Genomic DNA, 12616 nt, shown 5'->3' with positions numbered 1-12616 from the left:
GCCTAAGGCTGTGATTTTAGGCAGGGTCAACAAGGGCTTGTATGAGGAATTTTAAAGGAAATACTGGAGAACTAAACGACCATAGGGAATTTTGACAAAGCTCTGAAAGTTTCCTGAAAATTCAGGATCCGTAAGGATGTGCCCATGGTCAGGAAAGGCCTGGGAATAGAAAGACACAATCCTCTCACCTCCAGCTGACCTTGAGGCTTTGTGCAACCAGGAAGTGAAAGCTCAGTCTGTTATGTAAGCCCCTGAAGGTTGAAGGTGTGCCTTGTCCCACAGATGCCTTTGTAAAGGAGTGCAGAGCACGTAGGCAAGGCATTTAAGGAAATCTTCTGACCAGACATTGAGTGGCCACTAAATTATCCTAAACCAGGTATGACCTCCTGGGCTCCCAGGATTAAAAAAAGAAACAAGAACTTTAAAAATCTAGCAGAAATCTGAGAGGCCACACATTGCAGAGAATGATCAATATGCAAAATTAGTTTAGGAAATTCACTAAGACACTAGAAATGACAATAAACCTTTGAGGAATCTGATAACAGGAGTGTTACAATATATCATCTAAAACGCATAGTTTCAAACAAAAATTTATGAAATAAACAAAGAAGCAAAATAGTATGCATCATAGACAGGAAAAAAAATCTGCCAAAAACAGTATCCCAGGAGAGGCACAGATTTTCGACTTAGTACACAAAGTCTCTAAATGAGTTATTATAAATATATTAAAAGAACTAAAATAAACCACGTCTGGAAAATAAAAGGAAAGTATAACAACAATGTCTTACCAAATAAAGAATACAAATGAAGGAAAAGAAATCATGAATGGAACCAAATGGGAATTCTAGAGTTGAAAAGTACAATAACTGAAATGCAAAATTATTCAGAGGGGCTCATCAACAGAATTGAGCTGGCAAAAGAAAGACTTAGTGGGGTCAGCCCAAGTGGTGTAGTGGTTAAGTTCAGCACACCACTTTGGCTCCCTGGGTTCATTCCCAAGGTGTGGACCCACACCACTCATGGCCTAGCAGGGCAGCAACCCATCTACAAAATAGAGGAAGAAGGGCAGAGAAAGTAGCTCAGGGCAAACCTTCCTCTGCAAAAAGAGGAAGATCGTGACAGATGTTAGCTCAGGGTGAATCTCGTCACCAAATAAAATGACAGAGAAGGAATTAAAGAATTTGAATATAGGTCAACAAAGATTATGCAGACTCAGGGAGAGGGGAAAAAAAAGAATGAAGAAAAATGAACAGAACCTCAGAGACCTGTGGCACAGGACTGAGTGCATCAACATACACATAATTGACGTCCCAGAAAAAGACAAAGCAAAAGGGCAGAAAAATACTTGGATAATGAATGGCTGAAAACTCCCTAAATTTGAAGAAAAATATTAATCTACACATCCAATGAACTCCAAGTGGAATAAACTCAAAGAGAGCCACGCCTAAAAACAGCATAGACCCTCTGACAACAGTCAAAGATACAATCTAGAGAGTGGCAAGAGGAAACTGATTTTTCATGTATGGGAGATCCTAATAAGACCAACAACTGACTTCTTGTCAGACATCATGGTGATCAGAAGGCACTAGGATAACATCTTCAAAGAGTCAAAAAAGATAGTGAACCAAGACTTCCATATACACCTAAATTCTCCTTGAATAAAACAAGAAATTAAGTCATTTCAAGATAAACAAAAATAAGATAATTCTTGCTAGCAGAACTGTTCTATAGGAAATACTAAAAGAGCCCTTCAGGCTGATAGGAAAGGCCACCAGACAGTAACTGGAATGCACACAAAGGAATCTTTATTCCAGTGCCAGTAAACGTTAACTACATAGGTATCATGAAAGTCAGTATAAACATTTCTCTTTGTAACTCTTTTTTCTCCTGTTTTAAAAGACAACTGTATGAAGCAATACTTACAAAACTGTGTCAATGTGCTTATAAGAAATAAAGATGCAATTTTTATGAGAACAATAGTACAAAAGAGGAAAAAGGGAATAGAGAAATATTGGAAAAAAGTTTTCATATAATACTGAAATTGAGTTAGACACTAATTGCAAACTTCAGGGCAACTCAAAAAATATAGTAAAAAATCCAGCAAAATTAAACAGGTATGCTAGAAAATGTCTACTTAACAGAAAAGAAGACAGAAATGAGGAATGGAAGAATAAAAAAAGACATAACATATATAGGAAATAAATATCAAACGGCATATAAACCAGATCTTATCAGTAATTACATTATATACGAATGCATTAGACACCACAATCAAAAGTCAGAGAATGGTAGTATAGATTAAAACTTGAAGACATACTTTGGATTCAAAGACACAAATAGGTTGAAAGTAAAAGGATAGAAGGAGTAACCAAATGAGAGTTAGGGTGGATATATGGACATTAGACAAAATAGACTTTGACAAAATTGTTAAAGACGAACAGGACATTTTATAACAATAAGAGGGTCAGTCCCTCAAGAAGATATAACAACTGTTAACATATACACACCAAACAACAGAGTCCCTAACACATGAGGGAAAACCTGAGATTGAAGGGAGAAACAGACAATTCAACAACAGTAGCTGAAGACTTCCACAGCTCTCGAGTGGGTTTGTTCGTGTCCCCTCAAAATATGTGTCCAAGTCCTAACCCCTGGCACCTGTGATGGTGACCTCACTAGGAAATAGGATCTTCACAGATGGAATTAAATTAAGGATCTCAATATGAGATCATCCTCGATTTAGAGTCAATCCTAATTCCAATAGCTACTGTCCTTATAAGAGAAAAGAGAGGGATATTCAGAGACTGATGCACAGATGCATTGGAAGACAGAGGCAGAGATCCGAGTTTTTCAGCTCCCAGCTGAGGAATGCCTGGAACTACCAAAGCTGGAAGAGGCAAGGAAGGATTCTCCCCTAGGGCCTTCAGAGGGGTTGCAGCCCTACCAACACCTTGATTTTGGACTTCTGGCCTCCACAACTGTGAGAGCATATGTGTCTCCTATTTTAAACCACTAAGTTTACAGTACTTTGTTACCACAGCCCTAGAAACTAATACCATGTCACTTTCAATAATGGATGAATAATGAGGCATAAGATCAATAAAGAAATGGAATACTAGGACAGCACAGTAACCGAAGATCTCTAACAGACTCTACAGAATATTCCACTCAACAACAGAAAAAGGCACATTCTTCTCAAGTGCATGAAGAACATTCTTTAGGATGCGATAGACCTTAAGTTAGGCATTAAACAAGGCCTCAATAAAATTTTAAAAATTGGAATCATATAAACTCTTTTTTCTAACCACAAGTGAATGAAATTAGAAATCCACAACAGAAGACTATTTGAATTTCATAAATGTGGAGAAATTAAACACTCTCCTAAATAACCAATACTATTGTCAATTGATTTTCAACAAGGAGGCTAAAACAATTCAATGGAGAAAGAATATCCTTTTCAACAAATGGTCTTGGGAAATTTGGGTATCCACATGCAAAAGAATAAAATTAGGCCCCCTTCCTCACACCGCACACAAAAATTAACTCAACACCTATCAGACATAACTCTTACAGCTAAAACTATAAAAGTTCTATAAGAAAAAACTGGAGAATGTCTTTGCATCCTTGGGTTAGGCAATGGTTTCTTAGATATGACATACTGAGCACTACCAACAAAAGAAGAAAATAGGTACATTTGACATCATCAAAATTAAAAACTTTTCTGCTTTAAAGAAAGCACATTATGAAGACAGTGAAAAGACACAAATTGGTAGAAAATACTTGCAAATTGTATATTAATAACGGACTAGTATCCAGAGCATATTGAGAACACTGACAACTCAACAATAAAAAGACAAATAACCCAATTAAAAACTGGGCCAAAGATGTGAATAGGCATTTCTCCAAAGAAGATATGCAAATGGTCAATAAGCACACGAAAAGATGCTCAACATCATTAGTAATCAGGGAAATGCACATCTAAACCTCAATGAAATATCACTTCACACTCATGAGGATGGCTAAAATAAACAATGTAGAAAATAAGTGTTGACAATGTTGTGGAGAAATTGAAACCCTCATATATTGCTGATGGGAATGTAAAATGTGGTACAGACACTTTGGAAAAGCAATTCTATGTGTAGATATATACCCAAGATAAATGAAAACACAAGTCCACACAAAAAGTTGTACATGTACGTTTATAGCAGCATGATTCATAAGAGCAAAAAAAAAGGAAATAATTAAAAGCTCATAAACTGGTGGACAGATAAACAAAATGTGGTATATCCACATAATGGAATAATATTTCCAAAACAACAACAAGAATGAAGTCATGATACTCACTACAACATGGAGGAACCTTAAAAACGTCATGCTAAGTGAAAGGATCCAGTCACAGAAGATCGCATGCATGACTTCTTTTAAGTGAAATATCCACAATAGGCAGGTCCACAGAGACACAAAGTGGATGAGTGACTGTCCTGGGTTGGGGCGGAGGAGTGGGTAGTGGGAATGGGGAGTGAATGTTACTGTACACGAGCTTTCCTTTGGGGGGTTGAAAGTGTTCTAGACAGAAGACGGTGTCAAGATGGCGGCATAGGTGGACTCTGAACTCACCTCCTCCCACGGACACAACAAATTTACAACTACTCTTGGAAAAATTACCCATCAGAGAGAACTGAAAACTTGATAAAAATAACCCCCACAACAAGGGACAGTGCTGATCGAGGTGGGAAGGCAGAAATTCCTGTCTGGAGAGAAAAAAGGCCACCTTTGCTAGCCACCATGCTTCACAGCCAGTCAGGAGCAAACTTAAGGTACGAGGCCTTCCCTAGAGGAGTGGGGGATCTGAGCAAGAGAGTGTTACCACTATAGTCCACAGCTTTTGGACACAGCACAACCAAGACGAGTGTCACAATATCTGGCTTTGCTGGCTACTAACTACAATGGAGAATACCCCCAGAAAAGCTATTGGACACAAGGGAAAAAAAGCTGACTCTTAAAGGGCCCACACACAAATTCACTCATTTAGGAAAGCAACCTAAAATCACCAGAAAGAAAGGTGCACAGTCCTTTGATGAAAAGAAACTCAGCTGATAGGCTCTGGGTGCATCTTGACGAGAGATGAGACCTCCCCAGGGCCTGAGACATTGGCGGTAGTCATTATTGTGATCTAGCACAGGTGTGCTGAAACAGACTCTGGCAGATGCCATTGGAGTTCTTACTCTGGCCTGTTAGCCCAGGATGTGCCCTAATCACTAGAGTGTAGAATAAATCCACGTCAGCCAGGGCAGGCAGCCTGCCCTAGGGACTGGCCCTAGCGAACAGCAAGCACTCAGGCAACTTGTGGGACCACATAGGTGGGGTGCCTAGAACCTTTGCAACTGGGTGAGTGGGTCTGCCTCTGTGGGGCAGGGTGGGCCTGAGGAGCAGGTGGGGCATGTGAGGCACTGGTGGACTGTGTGGGGGCCTCTGCAGTGGGGATACTGGGTCTACTTCAGTGAGTTCGGGCACACACACAAGACAGGATTGTGTTGATGGGGTATGTGGCCCTGTAGTGGTGGGGTCTGTCGGCTGCAGCAGACTTGTGCTTCTCATCAGCCACATAGGCGATCAGCCTCACCTTCCAAAGCCCGAAACAGTTGGGTGCTCCCATGCCTGGGGCCAGCCCCACTCAGCTGCAATCCTGAGAGAGCTGACACTAGCCTTGCAGGCTGTAGGCCTACAACAACTGTAAGCCCCTGAGCCTAGCAACCAGACATGCTGGGGGCCTACTAAGTTAACAGGAAAAGTGTTACAAGAACGTGCTAATAGACCTTGCAGCCAACTGTGCTGGGTTTCCTCACATCCAACAAAGAATGGAAGGATCCACAGCAGCCACACACAGCTGAGAAACACAACCAGCAGGCCAGGGGAACAGCCAAGCCTCTCTGACCAACCAAGCGAGAACAACCCTGCAACAACAGAAGGACACCTATGGCCCACACAGGGGACACCCCTGGAACATTTGGAATTGGTGATAAGAGGGAAGCACATTGCTGGACCTCATAAGGCATCTTTACATAAAGCCAACTCTCCAAGATCAGGAGATGTAGCTTACTCACCTAATACATAGATATAAGCACAGAGAAAGAGGCAAAATGAGAAGACAAAGGAGTATGTTCCAAGTAAGGGAACAGGACAAAACTCCAGGAAAAGAACTAAACAAAACAGAAGTAAGCAAGCTACCTGACAGAGTTCAAACAAAAAGTCATAGGGCTGCTCACTGATCTTGAAAGAAGAATGGATGAACTCAGCAAGAACTTCAACAAAGAACTGGAAAAATATAAGACAGAATCAATCATAAATGAGGACTACAATACTGGTAATAAAAAATTCACTAGAGGGACTCGATAGCAGAGTAAATGATACAGAAGAATGGATCAGCGAGCTGGATGAAAAACTAGAGGAAGTCACCCAAGCTGAACAGATAAAAGAAAGGAGAATAAAAAAGACAGTCTAAGGGACCTCTGAGACAACATCAAGCACACTAACATGCGTATTATAGATGTCCCAGGAGGAGAAGAGATAGAGACAAAGGGGCAGAGAATCTATTTGAAGAAACAATTACTGAAAACTTTCCTAACCTAAAGAAGGAAACAGACATCCAGGTACGGGAAGTACAGAGAGCACCAAACAAGATAAACCCAAAGAGGCCCACATCAAGACACATTATAATTAAATGTCAAGAATTAACGATAAAGCGAGAATCCTAAAAGCTGCAAGAGAAAGGCAGCAAGTTACATATAGAGGAAACCCCATAACGCTATCAGCTGACTTCTCAGCAGAAACTTTACAGGCTAGAAGGGAGTGGCAGGATATATTTAAAGTGCAAAAAGGAAAAACCCCACAGCCAACAATACCCAACCTGGCAAGGCTATCATTCAGAATGGAAGGAGAGATAAAGAGCTCCCCAGACAAGCAAAATCTAAAGGAGTTTACCACAAACAAACCAGCCCTAGAAGAAATGCTAAAGGCACTTATTTAAGTGTGAAAGAGAAAGCTACAAACAGGAAAAAGAAAATTATTTTTAAAAAAGCAATAAACTCATTGGTAAAGGCAAATATACAGTAAAGGTAGCAGATCAAACGCCTATGAAGATAATATGAAGGTCAAAAGACAAAAGTACTAAAACTATCTATTTCCATGAAAAGAGGGTAATGGATAAACATACACAAGAAAAGAGGTTACATATGATATCAAAAAACATACAATGTGGGAAGAGGGGAGTAAATGAGTAGAGCTTCTAATGAGAGGTCAAACTAAAGAGTCCATGGACTTGATATAGATTGCTATGTGTAGGTTATCATATATGAACCTCATGGTAATCACAAACCAGAAATCTATAACAAATACACAAAAAATAAAGAGAAAAGAACCCAAAGATAACACTAAAGAAAACCATCAATCCACAGGGAAGAGTGAAAGAGAAGAAGAAAGGAACAGAGAAAAATTGCTAAAACATCCCCCCCCCCCCCAAATAACATCATGGCAATAAGTACACAATTATCAAGAGCTACTTTAAATGTCAATGGACTGAATGCTCCAATCAAAAGGAATAGGGTGGCTGATTGGATTAAAAAAAAACAAAAAAACGAGACCCATATGTACGCTGCATACAAGAGACACACTTCAGACCTAAAGACACTCAAAACTGAAAGTGAGGGGATGGAAAAAGCTACTCCATGCAAATTTCAATGAAAGAAAGCTGGGGTAGCGATGCTTACATCAGGCAAAATAGACTTTAAGCAAACATTGTAACAAGAGACAAAGAAGGGCACTAGAGAATGATAAAGGAATCAATCCAACAAGAAAATGTAACACTTATAAATAACTATGCACCCGACATAGGAGCACCTAAATACATAAAGCAATTATTAACAGACATAAAACGAGAAATAGACAGTAACACAATAAAAGTAGGGGACTTTAACACTCCACTTACACCAATGGATAGATCATCCATACAGAATGTCAATAAGGAAACACTGGCTTCCAGTGATATATTAGACCAGATGGACTTAGCAGATATATACAGAATGTTCCATCCCAAAACCCCAGAACACACACTCTTTTCAAATGCACATGGAACATTCTCCAGGATAGATCACATATTAGACCACAAAACAAGTCTCAGTAAGTTTAAGAAGATTTGAAATAATACCAAGCATCTTTTCTGACCACAAGAATATGCGAGCAGAAATCAGCTACAGGAAGAAAAACAGAAAAGCCACAAATTTGTGGAGATTAAACAAAATGCAACTGAACAACAATTGGGTCAATGAAGAAATCGAAAGAGAAGTAAAAAAATACCTGGAGACAAATGAAAATGAAAATATGACATGCCAAAATTTATGGGATACAGCCAAAGTCATTCGAAGAGAGAAGTTTATAGCAATATAGGCCTACCTCAACAAACAAGAAAAATCCCAAATAAACAATCTAACATGCGCCTAAATGAACCAGAAAAAGAAGGATAAACCAAGCCCCAAATCAGTAGAAGGGAGGAAATGATAAAAATCAGAGCAGAAATAAACGAAATAGAGACTTAAAAAACAACAGAAAAATCAATGAAACCAAGACCAGGTCCTATGAAAAGATAAACAAAATTGACAAGCCTTTAGCTAGACTCGCCAAGAAAAAAGAGAGGCAGCTCAAATAAATAAAATCAGAAATGAAACAGGAGAAATTACAATGGACACCTCAGAAATACAAAAGATTGTAACAGAATATTATGAAGAGCTATATGCCAACAAATTGGAAAATCTAGAGAAATGGATAAATTCTTAGAATCATACAACCTTCCAAAACTGAATCAAGAAGAAGTAGAGAATTGGAATACACCAATCATCAGTAAGGAGATCAAAACAGTAATCAAAACCCTCCCCAAAAATAAAAGTCCAGGACCAGATGGCTTCCCTGGTGAATTATACCAAACATTCAAAGAAGAATTAATACCTATCCTCCTCAAACTCTTCCAAAAAATTGAAGAGGAGGGGAGGCTTCCTAACTCATTCTATGAAGCCAATGTTACCCTGATACCAAAACCAGACAAGGACAACACACAAAAGAAGAAAATTACAGGCCAATATCACTGATGATATCAGTGCAAAAATGCTCAACAAAATACTACCAAATTGAATACAACAATACATTAAAAAGATCATACACCATGATCAAGTGGGATTTATTCCATGGATGCAAAGATCGTTCAATATCCACAAATCAATCAACATGATACACCACATTAACAAAATGAAGAATAAAAAAAATCAAATGATCATCTCAATAGATGCAGAGAAAGCATTTGACAAGATACAGCATCCATTTATGATAAAAACTCGGAATAAAATGGGTACAGAAGGAAAGTACCTCAACATAATAAAGGCCACATATGAAAAACCCACAGCTAATATCATTCTCAGTGGAGAAAAACTGAAAGCTATCCCTCCAAGAACAGGAGCCAGACAGAGATGCCCAGAGTCACCACTCTTACCTAACATATTATTGGAAGTGCTAGCCAGAGCAATCAGGCAAGAAAAAGTAATAAAAGGGATACAAATTGAAAGGAAAGAAGTGAAACTGTCATTATTTGCAGATTACATGATTTTATATGCAGAAAACCCTAAAGAATCCATGAAAAACTTTCAGAAGTAATAAATTAATATGGTAAAGTTGCAGGATACAAAATCAACATACAAAAGTCAGTTGTGATTCTATACACTAACAATGAAGTAGTGGAAGGGGAAATTAAGAAGACAATCCCATTTTCAACTGCAACACAAAGAATAAAATACCTAGGAATAAACTTAACCAAAGAGGTGAAAGATCTGTACACTTAAAACTATAAAACATTGTTGAAAGAAATAGAAGAAGCCATAAAGAAATGGAAAGATACTCTGTGCTCTTGGGTTAGAACAATTCACATAATTAAAATGTTCATATTTCCTAAAGCAATCTACAGATTCAATGCAATCTCTATCAAAGTTCTAACAGCATTTTTCACAGAAATAGAACAAAGAATCCTAAAATTTATATGGAACAATAAAAGACCCAAAATAATCACAGGAATCTTGAGAAAAAAGAACAGAGCTGGAGGTATCACAATCCCTGATTTCAAAATATTCTATAAGGCTATAGTAACCAAAACAGCATGGTACTGGCACAAAAACAGACATACAGATTGAAAGAACAGAATTCAGAGCCCAGAAACAAACTCACACATCTATAGACAGCTAATTTTCGACAAAGGAGCCAAGAACATACAATGGAGAAAGGAAAGTCTCTTCAATAAATGGTGTTGGGAAAACTGGACAGCCACATGCAAAGGAATGAAAGTAGACCACTATCTTTCATCATATAGAAAAACTAACTAAAAATGGATTAAAGGCTTGAATGTAAGACTTGAAACATAAAAATTCTAGAAGAAAACATAGGCCATACACTCTACAATATCGGTCTTAGCAGCATATTTTCAAGTGCCATGTCTGACTGGGCAAGGGAAACAATAGAAAAAATAAGCAAATAGGACCACATCAAACTAAAAATCTTCTGCACAACAAAGGAAACCATGAACAAAATGACAAGACAATCTAACATTTGGGAGAAGATATTTGTAAACCGTGTATCAGATAAGGGGTTAATATAGAACATATACAAAGAACTCATACATCTCAACAACAACAAAAACAACCACCCAGTTAAAAAATGGGCAAAAGATCTGAACAGACATTTCTTCAAAGAAGATATACAGATGGCCAACAGGCACATGAAAACTGTTCAACCTCACAATTATCAGGGAAATGTGAATCAAAACAACAATGAGAGATCACCTCACTCCCATCAGAATGGCTATAATTAACAAGACAGGAAACAATTAGTGTTGGAGAGGATGTGGGGAGAAGGGAACCCTTGTACACTGCTGGTGGGAGCGCAGACTGGTGCAGCCACTATGGAGAGCAGTATGGAAATTCCTCAAAAAGTTAAGAATAGATCTGCCATATGATCCAGCTGTCCCACTGCTGGGTATTTACCCAAAGAACTTGAAAACACAAAGGCATAAAGATACACGCACCCCTATGTTCATCACAGCATCATTCACATTAGCCAAGACTTGGAAGCAACCTAGGTGCCCATCAAGGGAAGAATGGATAAAGAAGATGTGGTATTTATACACAATGGAATACTACTCAGCCATAAGAAATGATGAAATCTGGCCCTTTGTGACAGTATGGATGGACCTTGAGGGTATTACGCTGAGTGAAATAAGTCAGAGGGAGAAAGTCAAATACTCTATGACCTCACTCATAAATAGAAGATAAAAACAAGAAGGAACAATCACATCGAGACAGAGGGTGGACGGGTGGTTAGCGGGGGCACAGAGGTGGGTAGACGGGGTGATGAGGCACACGTGTGATGACGGATTCCAATTAGTCTCTGGGTGGAGAACAGGATGCAATCCACACAGAAATCGATATAATGATGACATACACCTGACACTTATGTAATATTATAAAACAATGTAACTGCAATTGAGAAAATGTTCTAAAATTAGATTGTAGTGAAAGCTGCACAACTCCATGGTTAGTCAAAAGCCACTGATCTGGACACTTTAAAGGGGTAAATTTTAGGGATGTGAAATATATTTTAATAAAAATGTGAAAACAATAAATCTAGTATGAAAAGCTGACAACAAAAGACTGCAAGCTCTGGAGCATGGCTGTCTGGATTGGAATCCCAGCTCTGCTAAGTGCCAGCCGTGCACCTATGGGCATTCACCTAAACTATGTGTGCCTCAGTTTACTCATCTGCACAATGGGGCAAATGACAGTACACGTCTACTTCATACTATTGGTGTGAGGACTGATTAAGATAACACAGACAAAAAATGGTTAGAAAAGCGCCTGGCCCGAAATAAGCACCTTGTAAATCTTAACTATGATACAATCTATTGTTTTGATTATTTAAATCAGCTCCACTTTTCCAAATGAAAAATTGGAATAGCTTTGGATTTTGATAAAGAAGCAGGTTAGACTTTTTTAAAGTTAATTTTTATTAAGTTTATGATAGCTTACAATCTTGTGAAATTTCAGTTGTGCATTGTTGTTAGTTGTGTTGTAGATGCACCCCTTCACCCTTTTTCCCACTCCTCCAACCCCCCTTTCCCCTGGTAGCCACTAATCTGTTCTCTTTGTCTACATGTTTAAACACCACATGTGAGTGGAGTCATACAGACATTATCCTTCTCTCTCTGGCTTATTTCACTTAACATAATTCCCTCAAGGTCCATCCATGTTGTTGTGAATGGGACGATTTTATCCTTTTTTATGGCTGAGTAGTATTCCATTGTGTGTGTGTGTGTGTGTGTGTGTGTGTGTGTGTGTGTGTGTATCACATCTTCTTTATCCAATCATCAGTTGATGGGCACTTAGGTTGCTTACATGTCTTGGCTATTGTAAATAATGCTGGGATGAACATAGGGGTGCATGGGGCTTTTGGAATTGCTGACTTCAAGCTCTTTGGATAGATACCCAGATACCCAGTAGTGGGATGGCTGGGTCATATGGTATTTCTATTT

At 38.7% G+C, this 12616-nt stretch overlaps 1 protein-coding gene across 6 annotated transcripts in view; it reads right to left on the bottom strand.

Annotated features, from left to right (window-relative positions):
- LOC100064396 (adhesion G protein-coupled receptor E2) overlaps nucleotides 1-12616 on the bottom strand; it is a 42554-nt gene that overhangs the window by 16299 nt on the left and 13639 nt on the right. The window lies entirely within an intron of this gene.

The sequence above is a fragment of the Equus caballus genome, chromosome 7, assembly GCF_041296265.1.
Source record: "Equus caballus isolate H_3958 breed thoroughbred chromosome 7, TB-T2T, whole genome shotgun sequence".
Classification (NCBI taxonomy): domain Eukaryota; kingdom Metazoa; phylum Chordata; class Mammalia; order Perissodactyla; family Equidae; genus Equus; species Equus caballus.
This window is presented reverse-complemented; position numbering and strand designations above follow the sequence as displayed.